Raw genomic sequence first — 12,695 nt, forward strand, 5'->3', positions numbered from 1 at the left:
TCTCTCTATACAGCCCTGAAACACCAGACATTAGCTCGAGCACTACGGCCCTCACAACTACTTTCCCTTCTTGCCCTCACTTGCCACTTCTTCCCAGCATTCACACTATGTGAAGTTACCTCACGTATATTCACAACCCTTTAAAACAGGGAACACACTAACCCACTCCTATTCATCAAGGCATAAAATTGCCCATTTACAAGTTTAGTGAAAAAAATCAGCACAAGTACAAAACTGATTCTCGCTCTGTACACATGCCAACTTTTCACGAAAATTTTTGTCAGAAGGAACAGCCAGAATTTTATCTTACTCGAACCAACTTCCAAAATATGCAACTAGGGAAATATTATACATTTACTGAATGTTACAAGCTCCCATCTGTCGTCATTCCACATTATTTTCCATTTCTCCAGTTTCTGCCAGACTCTCTGCTGAGGTTTGATGCCACCAGCACAGGCAGCTCCCCCAAGTGGCCATTTTTCATATGTGCAATTAGACAGTGAGTGTCGTCAGCCTATTCAACTGTCCTCATCCGAGACCAGACATGCAGGCTTTCCAGGTGGGTCACAAGATAGGGATCAGGTGTAAGAACACTTGGGGATTTCTCTCATCACTAGTCCAGGGGCACCGAGGCCAATTGTAGCGAGCTTATTGTCATCCATCTGAGCTCAGCTAACAGCACAGACTGGTGATTAAACAGGGCCTGCAGGGCTGAGCACTAAACTGGGTGATAGATTTACCAAATGAGCCCTCAGAGGAGCTTTAAACACACCACATCTCTTGTTGGAGAATTGGATACACAAATAATGAAAAAAAATCAAATTTACACCATGGCATCTTTAAAATATTCATGATAATGCACCAAATTCTATCTAGTCCCTTGAGAAATGCATTTTTTCCTTAATTTTAACAGCCTCTGAATAAATAGAACACTGGAATTGTATGGGGTTACTTTGATAACTTTGAGTAATGAATTTTCTGGCAAGGCATTTGCACCTATTTACACAAAAATATACCCAGTGCAACTATGTCCCAATTCAATTTCCTTAATGGAAAAGAAAATCACTGAAATCTAAACTTACTGATTTTTTCATTGAAAATCACATCAGAAAAGATATATGATAGATTTTAGAAATTGATGAATGATACCACTTACTTAATGTGCACAACTGCAAACCTTGAAAAAGCAATGGGGCACAACAACCTCAACAAAAAGTGCAATTATTATGTTTACAAATATGTGAAGCTAGTATTTGCCAATGACGGGAAGTGAAATGCAGAAACACAGTAGTAATAGTGGATTCCACAGGCAGGGGAATAAACAGGTGTTTCTGTAGCTGCAACCAGGGATCTCAACTAGTGTGCTGCCACCCAGGTGCCAGAGTCGGGCATATCACAGAGCAGGTGCAAAATATTTGAGAGGGCAGTGGAACAGCCAGAAGTGGAGCCAACAACATCGGAAAAATCAAATTGGTGTTCTGAAAATGAAGTTTCAGCAATTAAGCAATAGATTAAAGAACAGGGCCTCGAGGGTAGCAATCTCAGCACTGCTCCCACATGCCACAGTATAGAATAGCAAGATAAGGAAGTTAAATGCGTTGCTGGAGATGACGTAGGAGGAAAGGGTTCCGGTTCCTTGGGATACAGCCATATTTTTTGATTGTCTCCCCTCCTTGAAGGCTGAGGCACTGACTGAAACTATATATTTTGGTGATGCTCGACCACGCTCTGTACACTGCGAGCTTGTGATAAGCCCAGTGATACCGTTTATCGTTTGCTGCCCGCAAATACCTTCCACAGCCACTGGGAAAAGAAAGTTACAAACTGCAGCCTAAAGTAAATGCACATAGAATCAACACTAAAATATAAAAGGGCCAGATACCACAAGCCTGTGCAATGTTAGAGAATCATGTGGAAAATAGCAAGAATGGGGGAGAAACTTTGGAATGTATACCTGAATATACAAAAACCATTTAGAAGAGATATAAGAAGTGCAAAAATGGCCTTGTAGATGAAAATAGCTAAAGAAACCAAGTGCAGTAATAAAACATTCTTCCAGTATTGTAAAAGCAAGAGCAGTTAAGATAGGAAGTTAGAATTCTGGAAGAAAAAGTGGAAGTGACATTAAAGAGAAAATAGTCAAAATACTACATAAATATTTTCTGCAGGTACTTACTGAAAAAGGACACAAATATGTTGTCCAATTGTTAAAATGCTTCAAATATCCTGCAAGACTATGGCCTAGAAATTCGATTAAGCCTGAAAACGGGCGTGCCACCGTGGGCCAAGGTTAACGGTCGCCTGTAAAAGAGTGCAAACAGCGGTATTTTGGTGCTGCCTGCTGATTTAAATGAGCGCAGCACAGAACCTCTCATGCAACGCACTCTTTCAGGCGGTAAGATCAGCAGGAGGCTGAAGGTCGGGTCTAAAGTATCTGTGAGGCGTTATCAGGAAATCGCGATTGATGAAAGTGAAGTGAAATGTTTCCAGTTATGTTTCTCGGTTGACAGAGAGGGTATGCAGGATAAATCAAAGCGCAAAAATACACTGTCATATTTTAAAGAATGCGACCAATATTACCGATTCTACTCCCTAGAATACAAATAAAAGCAGCTGATTCTTTTAATACGTGCATAGTGAATAAGCTTTGTTATTAAAGAGGCTTTTCACTGTGTGGTGATTATTCCTTGATTAGTAAAAGTATTGTGATTCGTTGTTTGTTAACTGCCTTGGGATATGTGTTGTAATCTCATTGGTAGTTGATGGTCACATAATGTGTTGTGGCTACCTTAAATTCAGTCCTTTTCTAGCTTAGTTGGGACTGAAGGTGGAAAGATATGCTGCTGATTTTAAAGTTAATAAAGCCTAGCTTTGGAAGGCAAATCTATTCTTTATTTCAATTTATTAACTTTTTGTTAGAATGGAGCGATATCTTCAACCAGAACGATTCAAGGCTGACCCCAATTCTGCTGGAGTGGATGATAAATGGAAACATTGGTATTGTACATTTAAAAACTTTTTGGGCGTGTTGGATCAAGAGGCTCTAAATAAGCTGAATATGCTGATCAACTACATTGACCCGGATGTATATAAATATATTTTGCACTGTAAAACTTATGAAGAGGCTATTTCTACATTGGAAAAGATTTTTGTTAAACCAAAGAATGAGGTATTTGCACGTCATCTTCTATCTGCCCGTAGGCAGCAGGTGGGAGAATCTTTGGATACTTATTTACAAGCACTTCGGTGCTTTAGTGTTGACTGTAATTATAAGGCTGTGACGGCTGAAGAACATAAGGACGAATCGGTACAGGATGCTTTTATTAATGGATTACTGTCTAGATCAATTCGTCAGCGGTTGTTAGAAAATAAGACTCTGGATCTTAAAAGTGCTTTTGAGCAAGCTTCTACATTGGATGTGGCTCCGAGAAGTTCGGATTCTTATGCTCTTTTTAATCAGCCTGCGACTATGGTTTCGGATGAAAAGGAATTATGTGGACTTAATGGGAGTGGTTTACTAGATTTTGAAACAGTTTCTACTTCGGCGGCCGTTGCCTCTAGGATTCAGAAGTGTTATTTTTGTGGGAATATCCGGCACCCTCGTCTGAAGTGTCCTGCTCGGGAGGCTGTGTGTAGTAAATGCGGCAAGAGAGGTCATTATGCACACGTGTGCAAATCATCAGGTTCAATTACCTTCCCTTCTCCTGGTGTGGGAGGGTCTTCCTCCACTACCTCTTCTGTGACTATCCAGCCTTTAGATAGGCCGTTTATTGCATCAATTTCTGCTGCATTTGCTCATGGCCTAAACAAAGCTATAGTTACGGCTCAAGTTAATGGGTTGGAAGTGAAGGCCCTTATAGATACGGGCAGTACTGAGAGTTTTATAAGTCTTCAGTTTGCGAAGGAGAAGCATTTGAAAATTTCGCCTGTTACGTATCAGGTGTGTATGGCTCAGACGACCCTTACTTCACAAATAGCTGGTTGTTGCTTTGTGAAAATGGTTCTTCTAGGTAATACGTATACTGATATACGCCTATCTGTTTTGCCTAATCTCTGTGCGGATATTTTGATTGGACATGATGTGCTTCAGTTACACGAGTCTCTTAGTCTTTCATTTGGAGGGACTAAGCCACCTTTATCTATTTGTGGATTAACCTCTTTATCTATTCCTCCATTATCACTTTTTTCCAATTTGATGTCGGATTGTAAGCCAATTGCTACCAAGTCAAGAAGATATAGTAGTCAGGATAGAGAATTTATTAATTCTGAAGTTCAACGTCTCTTATTGGAAGGAATCATTGAACCTAGTTGTTCGCCTTGGCGAGCACAGGTAGTTGTCACGACTAATGAGAGACACAAGAAATGAATGGTGATAGACTATTCCCAAACTATTAATAGGTATACTCAATTAGACACGTACCCTTTGCCTAAGATTGATGAGCTTATCAATAAAGTATCTCAGTATAAAGTTTTTAGCACTATTGATTTAAAGAGTGCTTATCATCAGATTCCTATTGTTAAGAAGGATCAACCATATACGGCCTTTGAGGCTGGTGGAAAGCTGTATCAGTTTTGCCGAATACCATTTGGTGTTACTAATGGTGTTGCTTGTTTTCAACGGGCAATGGATGCTTTTATAAGTGATAACTCCCTCTCTGACACCTTTTCATACTTAGATGACATCACAGTGTGTGGCAAATCAAGGGTGGAGCATGATTCTAATTTTAAAAGATTCCTTCAAGCTGCGGAAAAAGTTGGTTTAACTTTTAACAAAGAGAAATGTGTCTTTTCGACTACTGAGGTAAATCTATTGGGGTATATTATTTCGGGAAATAAGATTAAATCAGATCCAGAACGTCTGCGACCATTGATCGATTTACCTTGTCCTACTAATTCTAAGGCTTTGCAACGAGTTGTTGGACTGTTTTCTTATTATTCTAATTGGATTGCAAATTTTTCACAGAAGATCCGGCCTCTTATTCGTGTTACGACATATCCTCTATCATGGGAGGCCAGGACATGTTTTGAGAATTTTAAAAAGGATATTTTAGGAGCAGTTGTGCATTCCATTGATGAGCAGGTTCCCTTTGTGATTGAGACGGATGCTTCGGATTTTGCAATTGGGGCTACTTTGAACCAAAATGGAAGACCTGTGGCCTTTTTCTCACGTACTTTGAATAATAGTGAAAAAAGGCATTCCTCAATAGAAAAAGAGGCATACGCAATAGTAGAAGCATTGCGCAAATGGAGACATTATTTATCGGGGCGACATTTCATGTTGGTAACTGATCAAAAATCTGTGTCCTTTATGTTTGATGTTAAACATTTTGGAAAGATTAAAAATGATAAAATAATGAGATGGAGGATTGAGTTGGCATGTTACCATTTTGACATAGTTTATCGTCCGGGGAAGGATAATGTTGCTGCTGATGCACTGTCGAGGGCTTATTGTTCTGTGATTCACGGAGATACGCTTATTAATCTTCACAATGCTTTATGTCATCCTGGGGTTACGAGGATGATACAGTTTGTACGCAGTAAGAACTTGCCTTTTTCAGTTGAAGACGTCAAGCGGATGACTTCATCATGTTCTATCTGTGCTCGGTGTAAACCGAATTTCTTTAAGCCTCAACGAGCTCATCTTATAAAGGCTACTTCTCCTTTTGAACGTTTGAGCGTCGATTTTAAGGGGCCTCTTCCTTCAACTACTCAAAACCAATATATATTTACTGTTGTGGACGGGTTTTCAAGGTTCCCTTTTGCTTTTCCTTGTGCAGATGTATCAGCTGCTACAGTTATTAAATGTTTGACTCAACTTTTTGTCATCTTTGGGATGCCTGCGTATATCCATTCGGATCAGGGAAGTTCTTTTATGTCTTCCCAGTTGAAGGAATACCTTCAGAGTCGGGGAATTTCTACTAGTAGAACTACCCCGTATAATCCCCAGGGTAATGGACAGTGTGAACGGTACAATGGGGTGATCTGGAAGGCAGTTATGTTGGCGTTGACATCCCGGAACCTTAAGAATACACAGTGGGAAATGGTGCTGCCTGATGCCCTGCATTCCATTAGATCATTGGTTTCAACGGCTACTAATGTGACCCCCCATGAAAGGCTCTTTAACTATCCGCGGAGATCTACTACGGGATATTCGGTACCTTCATGGCTTACTATGCAGGGACCTGTGTTGCTTCGACGTCATGTTAGATTGTCAAAATATGACCCCTTGGTGGAGGAGGTGGAGCTGTTGGAGGCAAATTCCCAATATGCTCATATTCGATTCCAAGATGGGAAAGAAAGTACTGTTTCAATTAAAGACTTGGCTCCTTGTGGGGGCCAGCCCTCTTCTGAGAATATTAATAATGGTCATGATTCAGATAATGTGGATGCTGTTACAGATACTACGACTATTTCCAATCCGATTGCAGATAATCATACTTCTATTAGTCAGCCTTTGATAGATGTTTATGACCGTCCTAGTTCATCTTTTGATGGGATTTCTAATCCGGAAACCGTTGAGAATCGGGATATGGATAGCCTTCCTGTTGAAGATACTTCTGTGCCTTCTGGCGTGGGAGGGCAAGGAATTTCACCAAGGTTAAGAAGGTCGACACGAACAAGATATCCGGTCGACCGATTGAAAATGGACTTTTAAATTGATAGTAATGTTTTAAAAATTGTTGAAATATTATAGTATATTGTTTTAGTTGAGGGATACTTAATACTTATGCGTAATGTTATTATTTGTTGTTGTTCATTTAGTATTGTGTTATGTAAATAGTTTTATTCTCGTGCATAGTTTCGTTGTAAATAATTAATTGTAAATTGTAAAAGTTATTAGGTTGGAGTATATTTTAAAAGGAGGGGTGAATGTGGTGATTATTCCTTGGTTAGTAAAAGTATTGTGATTCGTTGTTTGTTAACTGCCTTGGGATATGTGTTGTAATCTCATTGGTAGTTGATGATCACATGATGTGTTGTGGCTACCTTAAATTCAGTCCTTTTCTAGCTTAGTTGGGACTGGAGGTGGAAAGATATGCTGCTGATTTTAAAGTTAATAAAACCTAGCTTTGGAAGGCAAATCTATTCTTTATTTCACACTGTAACTCTTTTTAAGGAGTATATCTCTCTAGAAAGTAGCCAGATAAGCATTTTGAAAAGGCAGTGTTGTACTGGAATTGGGAGATTTGTTTGCAATACTGGATGTCAGAGCTGGCATAGGTGATCCATGATTCCTTCCTGAATAGACCAAGAAATGTGAAAAGTTTACTGGATACCCTGAACACCAGAATATTGATGTGAGTAACTGCAGATGTACAAATTCCTTCAGAAAGAGGAAAAAGTCATCAGGTCTCTTAATTGAAAAAGTAATACTTCAGAGGAACAGGATGCATATTCAATATGGACACTTGTAACAATAACAGTAAACATTTACAAAGCCCAAATATCATTTCATTTCTAGTTTACTGACAACTGCAAGCGCTTATTAGTAAGATTTGAAAATCTGGTGTACAAGTGTGCGTCTTGAGTTATACAACTGACCAACAGTAACGAATCAGGCTTTTAGATGCATTACAAGTCCCTCAGACTATTTGTAACCATATGCTGTTCTGTACACATTACGTGCCAGAACTTACTGACCTGCTCCAGTTTGAGTGCTGGCATCTAATGTGTATAGAACAGGCATTCAATCTGCTAATGAGTTTCTGCAGCAAAGGCCACGAGCCATCTCACTGGACTGGACATACTCTGTATAGCTATTGAAGACTTTGGTGGAGACCTTCTCCTGGCTACGCACTGGCAACGGCTGCACACACGGGCGTGCTTTAGAGAGGGCGGTAAAAGGAGCGGTGGCGTTCAAAATCGCTCAGCACGAATCAATTCGCCGTTGCACGCCGACTAACATCAAGCTCCTGATCATTAAAATATTTGAGGCGAAAGCAGCAGGTAATGGCAGAGCTGCCGACCTGCCAAATATGGCGGCCGCGTTCCATGCTGGAACTGGGCGGGTGCAAGATGGCCCCCATTTTTTCTTCAGAACTGGACGGCGCTAAAGGTTCCAATTTCTAGTCCATTGTGGCATATGTACTGGGCAAGATAAGAGACTGAAGACAAAAATACAAGGCTGTTAAAGACCTACAAAATTTGTGGAGCACTGGCTTGCATCATAAGAGAATTATTGAATGTTTGACATGCACCACAAGATTATGTTTGTGACGCACCACAGGATTGAAAGCAGGTAAATTTAATACCTATCTATCTATACCATATTAACTTCATATGTCAGCACACATCAGACATCACACTCCAGATGGCAGAGTTATTAGAGATGCATAACAATCTGTGAGATGCATAACAATCTGTGAAATGCAGATTGAAAGCACCCAGCATTTTAACCTCCAGCCTAACATATTCCAATTTGCAAACATCAACCAACAATGAAACTTTGAGGAACCTCAGGCTAAATTTACTTACAGCAATTAGACTTTGTGGCCTTAAAGCAACAGGCTAGCTTCCATATTGGTCAACCTTAGCATATATTTACAGAGGGAAACTAATCTGATCCAAACAACGAGAAGCCTATGAGCCTAACTTCTATACAAAGTAATGGAAACCATTCTAAGGGGTAGGCTTGAGGAACACATGTGTAGGAATAACCGAAGAAATAGAAAACATGGGGCTAAAAATTCGGTATCGCCGCGCCAGGTCTTTAGTGCCCGAAATTTTGCGCTCGCCCGGATTCCCGTAGCGCCCGCCTGAAATTCAGTTGCGCCGCCCCAAGACGGAGGCGGGCGCTATTGCAGGGTTTGGCCGCCTCGTTTGGGGCGATGAAAGTCAGTTTCAGGCGTCCAGCTGCCGCTGCGGCGCCCGATGCGGTGCGGCAGGCTGGGGTACTGCAGGCCTCCTCCTTCTCTTAAGGAGGAGCTGCCTGCAGCCGTGAGATCGCCGCTGGATTCCCCCGGCAAATGAGCCCGGCACCACGGAGAAGTGCTGGGCTCGCGGGAGTCAGACACCAATGCCGTGGGGGGGGGGGGGGGTGCAGGAGTCCGGGGAGGGAGGTGCGGCCAGGCGGCCGCCGGGAAAGCGGCCGGCCGCCCCTCACCTTTATGCGCCGGCCTCTCGGAGCTGCAAGGCACCGTTTTTCAAACGCTGTTTGCGGCCGCTACGGGCGAGGCGGCCGCAACTGAATTTGGCCATCGGCACGGAATAGCATTGGAACCGGGGCGCTGCGCACACCGATGACGTCATTGGTGCTGGCGCAGCGCTACCGGCTAATGCCGATGTTAGGGACCAACTGAATTTCGGGCGCTAAAAAACTTCCGGCGCAAACCACTCTATAGCCAATAAGTGGGCGCAAACGCGACTGAATTTCTAGGCCATGGTCTTAGTAAGGAAAAGTCAAACCTAAAAACCTCTTATTTCACAATGTTTAAGTAGACAGTGGGATTTCTTATATGGCTTATTCCAATGGGTTTTGATAAGGTTTCACATGAAAGACTTCTAATTGATCTAAAACCTGGGAATTCAGGGTAAATTATGGGATTGGATAGAAAATTAGCTGAAGGACAGGAAACAGTGAGATTGTTTGTCAGAATAGGGGGAATTCTGCAGGAGTTATTGCTTGAACCATTGTTGTATTTTATTTACATAATAATTGACCTGGAGTCAAGTGTTAGATTGTCCAATTTGTGAACAATTAAAATGGTTACAGCGTTAAAATGCAATGATGCAGCGAAAGAATCTGGATTATTTATACGAACATATGGTAGATGAAATCTTACTGACAAATACATGGTGAGCCACATTGGCTGAAATAATATACAATACAAAATAAATGGACTATAATTAGTGCACAGAAACTCAGAAAGTAGTAATACTGAACTTGACAATGTCAATGTCTAGACAATGTGATGAGTCAATTAAAAATGCTAGCAAAATTTTCTGTGGTATTTAGCCAGAACAGTGGTTTAAGTTTAAGGTTCTGTAATCAAGTGAAATCGGCTGTATTGATTTTCCACTACAATCTATCTTTAACTGTGAAGAAACTGGATTCATACTTTAATAGCCTGAATCACACCGTATAGGAGAGTATTTATTCTTCTGCTATCTGAAGACTGAGAGAACACAAAAGAACTTGTCAATTCCAGGATACTACATATTGTAATGGAGCTGCCTGTTCAACCCTGTGTAAAGGTATATTACCAGATAATGTGTCTGTGAAAAGTCACATTCCGATTGATAGGGGGTGAGGGCTAATGGAGTGATCTTTGCTGCTGTGCACAAGAGAATTATCTGGTGGAAGCTTAAAAAAATAACAGTTTATGAATGTGATTTCCTTTCCACTCATGAACAGAAACCAGTACTGCATCATCATAGGTTCAACATGGTTTCATATTTACACTGCTTTTTCTGAATTTACACAATTACATTACTTCACACTCTTCAGTTTAGTACGTTCCAGCTGCATAAATATGGAGGAATGGCAATAGCACTACCATCCATGTAATAAATATTGAATAAATTACATTGTATATTATATTTTATTTTTAATTATAATCAAGCTTCATTTCTGTGGGTCACGATGTCACCAGATTGAGTTACGCCCTTGCAACACTCCTTGACATCTATTAATCTCCCATGTTATGTTGAAAAACGTATTATTTTGACTGTGTAGACTCTAGTATATCAATAGGTTTAACAAAGTGTCTAAGTGTAAGACGTGTCCTTCGATTACAATGGTTAATGGGACCCGAATGATGAGAGGGCATGTTCCTCCCACCAGAAGGATATGAGGAAAGAAAGGGTAAACTTTGCTTTGGGCAAAGTGCATGCCCATATACAAAGGAGGAGGCACCATGTGCTACAATCTTTGTACCTCCACACACTAGCCATTCCCATTGGAAAGTAGAGAGAAATCCTTTTCTAGTGAAAGCAGAACATTGATTTTTTTTAAAGCTGATTAAATCCTCTCTAAATAATATGAACTGATTTTTAAAATTGAATTTGCCTATAAATTTTCTTCCACACCTGGAGTGATTTCTTGTGTAGATGTAGGTTTAGAAGTACAAACAAACTGTGGCAAAGTCAGTTAGTGCACATCATTATCCAGGAGAATCCGCTATCACTGGACTCCACGTTACAGCTTCACACAAGGTTCAGCAGCTTATTCCGTGGCTGGTAGACCAATAATAATGCCCTGATCGTTATGGTGTCATATAAACCTCCACCATACTGCACACCAATAACCAAGTTCCTAAATCAGATTTAGGTGTGGCTCTCTGGCACCAACGCACAATGTGTCCAGCAACAAAACCGATTCCCTTTTGTTATTATTTTACCTGAAATCATACAGGACTGTGCAAGAAATAACAGCATGGCGAAAGACATCGTGTGTGGGCATAGAATTTGACAGTTAATTCTATTAAAATCATTTTAATAAAAATATTATATTATATACTGAGTGAAATAAATTAGAATTAACGTTTATTAACAGCAGTGACGAACGACTGTCAAGATTTGTGTTTGACTGACTTCAGGAGTAATACGAAGATGCTTTGTGCCAGTATTTTGGGGGTTAGACAAAGCGAGATATGGTCATTGTAATCCCATGCAACAAAACAGGAAGAAATCACAGTGAAATCGCGCTGTTGTGCGTATAAATAAAGCGAAGCTACAAATATGAAAGGAGGTTGCGACGAGTACTTACACGAAGGCGTGATAGACCAGTGCCCATCCTCCGGGTCTCTCCAGTGCATCATAGATAAAGTTCTGCAGTTTTCTGCAGGTTGCTTTCCTCTTGCTTGGTCGTCTGTAGCTCAGGGGTTTGGTCAGGAGGCTGAGACCTTGCTTCGCTCCCGGTTTGCTGTCTTCTTTGCTCCGTCCTTCGAGAAGCAAAGCGCCGTCACGGTCCGCCCCGGAGCTCAGCCCCAGTCCCACCACCCCGGGCTCGGAATCGGCGGCGAAACCCACCCGCAGCCTCTTGCCATCGCCAGAGCCATCACCATTCCTGGACTTGAGCCCCATGGTCAGTAGGCACGCCGATCCTCAATGTAGGCAAGGTGGCAGAAAGCGTGGAGAAAGCAAATGCCATGGCTCGTAAACAGAGACCAGAGCTCAAACGGAGAGGTCCCATCAGGATCTTTGGGGAATGGAATGATCTCTCTCTGTCTCCCTTTTAATCAGGTTGGATGGTGAGCATCACGCCCCTCACTTGCTTTTTTTTTTACCTGTTGTTGTAACGGATGCAGCCCTCAAGAAGGGCTGTGATTTAGTGAATGTTTGCACTGTGTTGTTACCGAGAGCTGGAATGTGGATTTGCTGGAAGGATTTTTCGGGAGGGAGGGAATATCGATGGCTGAAGCCAAAGGATATATTTTGGATCCAGGAAGCACAGAAGCAGGTTCAGCCCGATCTGCTCGTTTCACGCCAACACGTGACCAGCATCACAATTTGCATCTCTTAAAGACATTGGGCCACTTTCCACGGATCTTGATATAACCAATTTTAAGGACGACTTTTGTATGTGCAATTTCAATTTTTTTTCAAATTATATATGAATATACTTAAAAGAGCAATGCTTCTTTTTTGACTACAATTTGACTACAATATACATCTGCCTCCACCACACTTTCAGGTAGAGCATTCCAGATCATAACCCTCTGTGTGAAATCAGTTCTCCTCATTTCCCCTCTAGT

Source organism: Somniosus microcephalus, chromosome 7 (assembly GCF_052327205.1).
Source record: "Somniosus microcephalus isolate GS21.2 chromosome 7, FLI_Smic_1.0, whole genome shotgun sequence".
Lineage (NCBI taxonomy): Eukaryota > Metazoa > Chordata > Chondrichthyes > Squaliformes > Somniosidae > Somniosus > Somniosus microcephalus.